Consider the following 9,310-nt stretch of genomic DNA (forward strand, 5'->3'; position numbering starts at 1 on the left):
CATAAATTCTGCTACTGAGAATTTGAAAGACTTTGAATCAAGTTGTTAATTGTGCTTGTTCCTGTGGAATAAAATCAGGTAGGAGGAGAGATTTTCTTGATATATCTTTAGATGTTCAAGGAGCATATGTTAATTTTCAGACAAACAAAATTTGAGAGAATTCAGTACACCAGCACCAAAGGAAATACTAAAGGTTTTTATTTAAGCATAAGGAAAATGGTTCTAGACTGGAAGTCAGAGATTCAGGAAGGAATGAAGAAAATGAAAAGAGTGAAACGAGGGGAGGAGGAAATTTAAAAGACTACTATTGATGATGATGATGATATCTTTGGGACTTTAATATATGAAGAAAGTTAAAATACATAACAATAGCTTACAAGTCAGGAGGGTTGGTGCATAGAATTAAAGTGTTCTAAGTCTTACCATTGAAATAATGAATATATGAAAAAGTTCTCAACCTCATTAGGAACCAGGAAATGCAAATGTAAACCTCAATGTGATACAGCTACTTGTCCACCAGAATAGCTAAAATAAAAAAGACTGACACTGTCTAGTTGGCAAGGATGTGGAAGTAGTGGAATTCTCACATGCTGTTCATGGTATAGAGAAAGTCACATATATAAAAGGTCAGAGTGTGTTGAATCAAAGACATGTGCAAGAAGAGTTATAAGAAGCTTTTACATAATATTTACAAAATGGTAAATATTATGTAAAATCTCACCAACAGTAAAATGAATAAGTAATTTATGGCAACAATAAATGCTCACCAACAGTAAAATGCTTGTTTCTATGGAATAGAATGCTCACCAACAGTAAAATAAGTAAGTAACTTATGGCATATTCATACAATGGAACACTTTTGAGCTACAATGTCCAATACAATAGCCACTGGCCATGTGTGGCTTCTTAAATTTAAAATATTAAAAATAAAAACCCAGTTCATTAACAACATTAGTTACATTTCCAGTGTTACATAGTCTCATGTGGCTAGTGTCTACCAAATTGTACAGTATAGAAATAGAACATTTCCAACATTTCTAATACTGCAATGTATTAAAGGACAGCATGGCTAGAAAGCAAGATTCAGCTACCTGTTTATGTAAAGGGCCTAGTACTAAACAATTTCGATGTTGCAGGCCATGTGGTCTGTGTCACAACTACTCAACCCAACTACTCAACTCAAAAGTCACAACTACTTTTGCCATTATAGCATGAATGCATCTATAGACAATATATTAATGAATGGGAGTGACTATGTTCTAATAAAACTTTATTTATGGACACAAAAAGTGCATTTCACAAAATATTTCTCTTCTTGCAACTTTCCCAACCATTTAAAAATGTAAAAATCGTCCTTAATTCAAAGAGCATACAAAAAGCAACACCAGGCCAGATTTGGTCTCTGGATCACAGCTCATATCCCTGCTATAGAGCAATATAAATGAATAAACTATAGCAACAAATCACAACATGGACAAATCTCATAAATATAATTCTGAGCAGAAGCAACCTACATTAGTTTCTTATTGCTGCCATTACAAATGACCACTGATGCTGAAGCTGAAGCTGAAGCTCCAATACTTTGGCCACCTGATACAAAGAGCTGACTCATTGGAAAAGACTCTGATGCTGGGAAAGACTGAGGGCAAGAGAAGAAAGGGGTGACAGAGGATGCGGTGGTTGGATGTCATCATAGATCCAATGGACATGAGTTTGAGACAACTCTGGGAGATAGTGAAGGACAGGGAAGCCTGGCATGCTGCAGTCCATGGGGTTGCAAAGAGTTGGACATGACTGAGCAACTGAACAACAACAACAAATTTTAATAAAAGCTTGTTATCTTTTAGTTCTGAAGATCAGAAGTCCAACACAGGTCTCACTGGGCTGAAATCAAGATGATGGCAAGACTCTGTTTATTCTGGAATCTCTGGGAAAGAATACATTTCCTTGAGTTTTTTCAGCTCCTAGAACCTTCCTGCATCCCTTGACTTGTAGTCCCCTTCCTCCATCTCCAAAGTCAATAATGTACTGAGTTCCTCTCATGGTACCACCTCTCTGGTTCTCCTTTTGCCTCTCCCTTCCACCTTTAAGGGCCCTTATGATTACATTGAGCCCACCCAGATATCCAGATAACATCTCTTTCTTAAGGTCAGATGATTAACAATCTTAATTCCATCTGCTACCTCAATTTGCCTTTTTTAAAAAGCTTTTTAAAAAATATCTATTTGTTTTTTTATTTGTGACTGTGTTGAGTCTTAGTTGCAGCACACAGGATCTTCACTGCAGCATGCAGGATCTTCTGTTGTAGCACGTGGGCTTTTCTCTAGTTGTGGCTCGGGCCCCATAGTTGTGGCACATGGGCTCAGTACTTGCAGTATGTGGGCTTAGTTGCCTCACAGCATGTGGGATCTTAGTTACCTGAGCAGGGATCAAACCTGTGACCCTTACACTGGAAGGCAGATGCTTAACCACTGGACCACCAGGGAAGTCCCCTGAATTTGCCTTTGCCCTGTGACCAAACTTTGTCATGAGTTTCACAGATTAGAATGTGGATATATATAAGTGGCCAGACCTACAATTACATGTCCACTAGAATTCCATGTAGATCATTTTGAAAATAACAGGGAGAGAACACAGCCCCCCACCCCCTTTAACAGAAAATTGGATTAAAGATTTACTGAGCATGCCTATCAGAACAAGATCCAGTTTCCCCCTCAGTCAGTCTCTCCCATCAGGAAGCTTCCATAAGCCTCTTATCCTTCTCCATCAGAGGGCAGACAGACCGAAAACCACAATCACAGAAGACTAACCAATCTGATCACATGGACCACAGCCTTGTTTAACACAATGAAACTATGAGTCATGCTGTGAAGGGCCACCCAAGATGGACGGTTCATGGTGGAGAGGTCTGACAAAATGTGGTCCACTGGAGAAGGGAATGGCAAACCACTTCAGTATTCTTGCCTTGAGAATCCCATGAACAGTATGAAAAGGCAAAAAGATAGGACACTGAAAGATGAACTCCCCAGGTTGGTAGGTGCCCAATATGCTATTGGAGATCAGTGGAGGACTAACTCCAGAAAGAATCAAGAGATGGAGCAAAAGCAAAAACAGCACCCAGTAGTGGATGTGACAAGTGATGGAAGTAAAGTCAGATGCTATAAAGAGCAATATTGCATAGGAACCTGGAATGTTAGGTCCATGAATCAAAGCAAATTAGAAGTGGTCAAACAGGGGATGGCAAGAGTGAACATTGAAATTTTAGGAATCAGCAAACTAAAATGGACTGGAATGGGTGAATTTAACTCAGATGACCATTATATCTACTACTGTGGGCAAGAATCCCTTAGAAGAAATGGAGTAGCCATTATAGTCAACAAAAGAATTCAAAATGCAGTACTTGGATGCAATCTCAAAAACAACAGAATGATCTCTGTTCCTTTCCAAGGCAAGCCATTCAATATTACAGTAATCCAAGCCTATGCCCTAACCAATAATGCTGAAGAAGCTGAAGTTGAATGGTTCTATGAGCACCTACAAGACCTTTTAGAACTAACACCCAAAAAGGTGTTCTTTTCATTATAGGGGATTGGAATGCAAAAGTAGGAAGTCAAGAGATACCTGGAATAACAGGCAAATTTAGCCTTGTAGTACAGAATGAAGCAGGGCAAAGACTAACAGAGTTTTGCCAAGAGAATGCACTGGTCATAGCAACCCTCTTCTAACAACAAAAGAGAAGACTCTACATATGGACATCACCAGATGGTCAATACTGAAATCAAATTGATTGTATTCTTTGCAGCCAAAGATGGAGAAGCTTTATACAGTCAGCAAGAACAAGACCAGGAGTTGACTGTGGCTCAGATCATGAACTCCTTGTTGCCAAATTCAGACTTAAAATAAAGAAAGTAGGGAAAACCACTAGACAATTCAGGTATGACCTAAATCAAACCCCTTACGACTATACAGTGGAAGTGAGAAATAGATTCAAGGGACTAGATCTGATAGAGTGCCTGATGAACTATGGACTGAGGTTGGTGACATTTTACAGGAGACAGGGATCAAGACCATCCCCAAGAAAAAGAAATGCAAGAAGGCAAAATGGCTGTCTGAGGAGGCCTTAAAAACAGCTATGAAAAGAAGGGAAGTGAAAGGCAAAGGAGAAAAGGAAAGACACCCATTTGAATGCAGAGTTCCAAAAAATAAAAAGGAGAGATAAGAAAGCCTTCCTCAGTGATCAATGCAAAGAAATAAAGGAAAACAATAAAATGGGAAAGACTAGAGATCTCTTCAAGAAAATTAGAGAGACCAATGGAACTTTTCATGCAAAGATAGTCACAATAAGGGGCAAAAATGGTATGGACTTAACAGAAGCAGAGGATATTAAGAAGAGGTGGTAAGAGTACACAGAAGACCTATACAAAAAAGATCTTAACGACCAAGATAAAGAGCCAGACATCCTGGAATGTGAAGTCAAGTGGGCCTTAGAAAGCATCTCTATGAACAAAGCTAGTGAAGGTGATGGAATTCCAGGTGAGCTATTTCAAATCATAAAAGATGATGCTGTGAAAGTGCTGTACTCAATATGCCAGCAAATTTGGAAAACTCAGCAGTTTCCATAGGACTGGAAAATGTGTTTTCTTTCCAATCCCAAAGAAACGCAATACTAAAGAGTGCTCAAACTACCACACAATTGCACTCATCTCACACACTAACAAAGTAATGCTCAAAATTCTCCAAGCCAGGCTTCAATAGTATGTGAACTGTGAACTTCCAGATGTTCAAGCTGGTTTTAGAAAAGACAGAGGAGCCAGAGAGATCAAATTGCCAACATCTGTTGGATCATTGAAAAAGCAAGAGAGTTCCAGAAAAACATCTATTTCTGCTTTATTGACTATGCCAAAGCCTTTGACTGTGTGGATCAGAACAAACTGCGGAAAATACTTAAAGAGATGGGGATACCAGACCCCCTGATCTGCCTCCTGAGAAATCTGTATGCAGGTCAAGAAGCAACAATTAGAACTGGACATGGAACAACAGACTGGTTCCAAATAGGAAAAGGAGTACGTCAAGGCTGTATATTGTCACCCTGCTTATTTTAACTTATATGCAGGATACATAATGAGAAACTCTGGACTGGATTAGCACAAGCTGGAATCAAGATTGCCGGGAGAAATATCAATAACCTCAGATATGCAGATGACGCCACCCTTATGGCAGAAAGTGAAGAAGAACTAGAGCCTCTTGATGAAAGTGAAAGAGGAGAGTGAAAAAGCTGGCTTAAAACTCAACATTCAGAAAACTAAGATCATGGCATCCGGTCCCATCACTTCATGGCAAATAGATGTAGAAACAGCGGAAACAGTGGCAGACTTTATTTTTTGGGGCTCCAAAATCACTGCAGATGGTGACTGCAGCCATGAAACAAAAAGACGCTTACTCCTTGGAAGAAAAGTTATGACCAACTTAGACAACATATTCAAAAGCAGAGACATTACTTTGCCAACAAAGGCCTGTCTAGTCAAGGCTATGGTTTATCCAGTAGTCATGTATGGATGTGAGAGTTGGATTATAAAGAAAGCTGAGCACTGAAGAATTGATGCTTTTGAACTGTGGTGTTGGAGAAGACTCTTGAGAGTCCCTTGGACTGCAAGGAGATCCAACCAGTCCATCCCAAAGGAAATTAATCCTGAATATTCGTTGGAAGGACTGATGCTGATGCTGAAGCTCCAATACTTTGGCCACCTGGTGTAAAGAACTGACTCACTGGAAAAGACCCTGATACTGAGAAAGATTGAAGGTGGGAGAAGGGGCCAATAGAGGATGAGATGGTTGAATGGCATTACTGACTCAATGGACAGGAGTTTGAGTAAACTCTGGGAGTTGGTGATGGACAGGGAGGCCTGGCATGCTGCAGTCCTTGGGGTTGCAACTGAACTGAGTGAATTTTGAAAAAGATAAAAAATTTTGCTATAATCTTTAAGAATGCTCTCTACCATTAGTAGTAAGACTCTAAAGAAAAACGAAGAAGTGATTACCATAAAATTTAGATAATTGCCACAGAAGTTGTTACTTTGAGGTAAGGGGGAAGGTGAAGTGATTGAGAAAGGACATAGGGGAAGCAACTGACTAGCGCTGCTCTTCTATTTCTTGACTTGTGGGGTGATTTACAAAGGTCTTTCCTTTATGAACATTCATCAAGTTTGATGGTCATCTTATGTGCATTACTTTCCACAATAAGAAAAAAGTTTAAAAAACAAAAGAAAGAAAGAAAAGTACTCCAAGGGGACTTCTGTGGTGGTCTAGTGTTAATACTCCACACTTCCACTGTAGGGAGTAAGGGTTAGATCCCTGGTCAAGGAAGTAAGTTCCCACATGCCACAAGGTACAGCCAAAAGTTAAAAAAGAAAAATACTCCAAATTCAAAATCACTACACACTGGTGTTGGAAGAGTGCATGATCAAACACTGTTTACATAAATGAAACTTGTAGTCAACCTTTTAGTGATTCAAAATGCAGTGTTAATGGGCTTCCAGGGACCAAATGGTATTTGAATAAGATCTCCAGTAAGAGGTAGATGAAAAATAAAAGTGGAATCTAGTAGAAATAGACATAATATGAGAAAAATAAAAGCATTAAAAAAAATAAACACCGAGTCCTCTAATTAATACCCTAGAGAAATCAGAGAAAATACTGCATCCCTGCTCTAAAAGAGTAACATAGAATAAAAAGAGTTTGTAGAAACTAAAATAGAAGAAATAAGACTAAAAACAAACAGCAAGTCTTAATGGAAAGTTTGCAACTAAAGTTGCAGAAATATCTCATAAGCATCAAAAATGAGGACAATCAGGATGATAATAGAAGAGAAAAGATAAGAAAATTTTATGATCAATCGAGAAAATCCAGTCTGCAGGTTTAAGAATGATATTCTTGGCTCTGTGAAACGTAGTTCAGTTCAGTTCAGTCGCTCAGTCGTGTCCGACTCTTTGCGACCCCATGAATTGCAGCACGCCAGGCCTCTCTGTCCATCACCAACTCCCGGAGTTCACTCAAACTCATGTCCATCGAGTCAGTGATGCCATCCAGCCATCTCATCCTCTGTCTTCCCCTTCTCCTCCTGCCCCCAATCCCTCCCAGCATCAGAGTCTTTTCCAATGAGTCAACTCTTCACATGAGGTGGCCAAAGTACTGGAGTTTCAGCTCCAGCATCATTCCTTCCAAAGAAATCCCAGGGCTGATCTCCTTCAGAATGGACTGGTTGGATCTCTCCAAGAGCATCAATTCTTTGAAGCGCAGCCATCTTTATGGTTCAACTCTCACATTCAACATGACTAAAGGAAAAACCATAACTTTGACTAAATGGACCTTTGTTGGCAAAGTAATGTCTCTGCTTTTTAACATGCTGTCTAGGTTTGTCATAGCTTTCCTTCCAAAGAGCAGGTGTCTTTTAATTTCATAGCTGCAATCACCATCCACAGCGATTTTGGAGCCCAAGAAAATAAAGTTTGTCACTGTTTCTTTGTTTCTGTCATCTATTTGCCATGAAGTGATGGGACCAGATGCAATGGTATTTGTTTTCTGAATGTTGAGTTTTCAGCCAGCTTTTTCACTCTCCTCTTTCAAGTTCATCAAGAGACTTTTTAGTTCCTCCTTGCTTTCTGCCTTTAGGGTGATATCATCTGCATATCTGACATTCTTGGTATTTTTCCCAGCAATCTTGATTCCAGCTTGTGATTCATCCAGCCTGGCATTTCGCATGATGTACTCTGCAGATAAGTTAAATAAGCGGGGTGACAATATACAGCGTTGAAGTAGTATATTCCCAATTTTGAACCATTCCGTTGTTCCATGTACAGTTATAACTATTGCTTCTTGACCTGCATACAGGTTCCTCAGGAGGCAGGTAAGGTAGTCTGGTGTTCCCATCTCTTTAAGAATTTTCTACAGTTTGTTGTGATCTACACAGTCAAAGGCTTTAGCGTTGTCCATGAAGCAGAAGTAGATGTTTTTCTGAAATTCTCTTGCTTTCTCTATGATCCAACTGATGTTGGCAATTTGATCTCTGGTTCCTGTCTTTTCTAAATCCAGCTTGTACATCTGGAAGTTCTTGGTTTATGTACTTTTGAAGCCTAACTTGAAGGATTTTGAGTATTACCTTGCTAGCATATGGAATGAGTGCAACTGTATTGTAGTTTGAACATTCTTTGGCATTGCCCTTCTTTGGGATTGGAATGAAAACTGACCTTTTCCAGTCCTTTGTCTACTGCTGAGTTTTGCAAATTTGCTGGCATATTGAGTGCAGTGTTAGCACTTTAACAGCATATCTTTTAGGATTTGAAATAGTTCAGATGGAATTCCATTACCTCCACTAGCTTTGCTTGTAGTAATGCTTCCCAAGACCCATTTGACTTCACACTCCAGAATGTCTGGCTCTAGGTGAGTGACCACACCATCATGGTTATCTGGTTCATCAAGACATTTTTTGTACAGTTCTGTGTATTCTTGCTGCTGATGCTAAGTCGCTTCAGTCGTGTCTGACTTTGTGCGACCCTATAGATGGCAGCCTACCTGGCTCCTCTGTCCCTGGGATTCTCCAGGCAAGAATACTGGAGTGGGTTGCCATTTCCTTCTCCAATGCATGCCTGCATGCTAAGTTGCTTCAGTTGTGTCCAACTCTGTGCGACCCCATGGACAGCAGCCCACCAGGCTCCTCTGTCCACGGGGTTCTCCAGGCAAGAGTACTGGAGTGGGGTGCCATTTCCTTCTCCAGTATTCTTGCTACTTTTTCTAAATATCTTCTGCTTCTGTTAGGTCCTTGCTGTTTCTGTCCTTTATTGTGCCCATATTTGCATGAAATGGTTCCTTTGTATCTCTAATTTTCTTGAAGAGATCTCTAGTCTTTAACATTCTATTGTTTTTCTCCATTTCTTTGCACCGTATACTTAAGAAGGCTTTATTATTTCTTCTTGCCAATCTTTGGAACTCTGCACTCAGTGGAGGTATATCTTTCCCTTTCTCCTTTGCCTTTCATTTCTCTTCTTTTCCCAGCTCTTTGGAAGGCCTCCTCAGACAACCATTTTGCCTTCTTGCACATCTTTTTCTTGGGAAGAGTTTTGGTGACTGCCCTCTGTATGATGTCACGAACCTCTGTCCATACTTCTTCAGGCACTCTATCAGTTCTAATCCCTTGAATCTATTTGTTACTTCCACAGTACAATCATAAGGGATTTGATTTAGGTCATACCTGAGTGGCCTGGTAGTTTTCCAACTTTCCTCAATTTAAGTCTGAATTTTGCAATAAGGAGCTCAT

The sequence above is a fragment of the Bubalus kerabau genome, chromosome X (assembly GCF_029407905.1).
Source record: "Bubalus kerabau isolate K-KA32 ecotype Philippines breed swamp buffalo chromosome X, PCC_UOA_SB_1v2, whole genome shotgun sequence".
Classification (NCBI taxonomy): domain Eukaryota; kingdom Metazoa; phylum Chordata; class Mammalia; order Artiodactyla; family Bovidae; genus Bubalus; species Bubalus kerabau.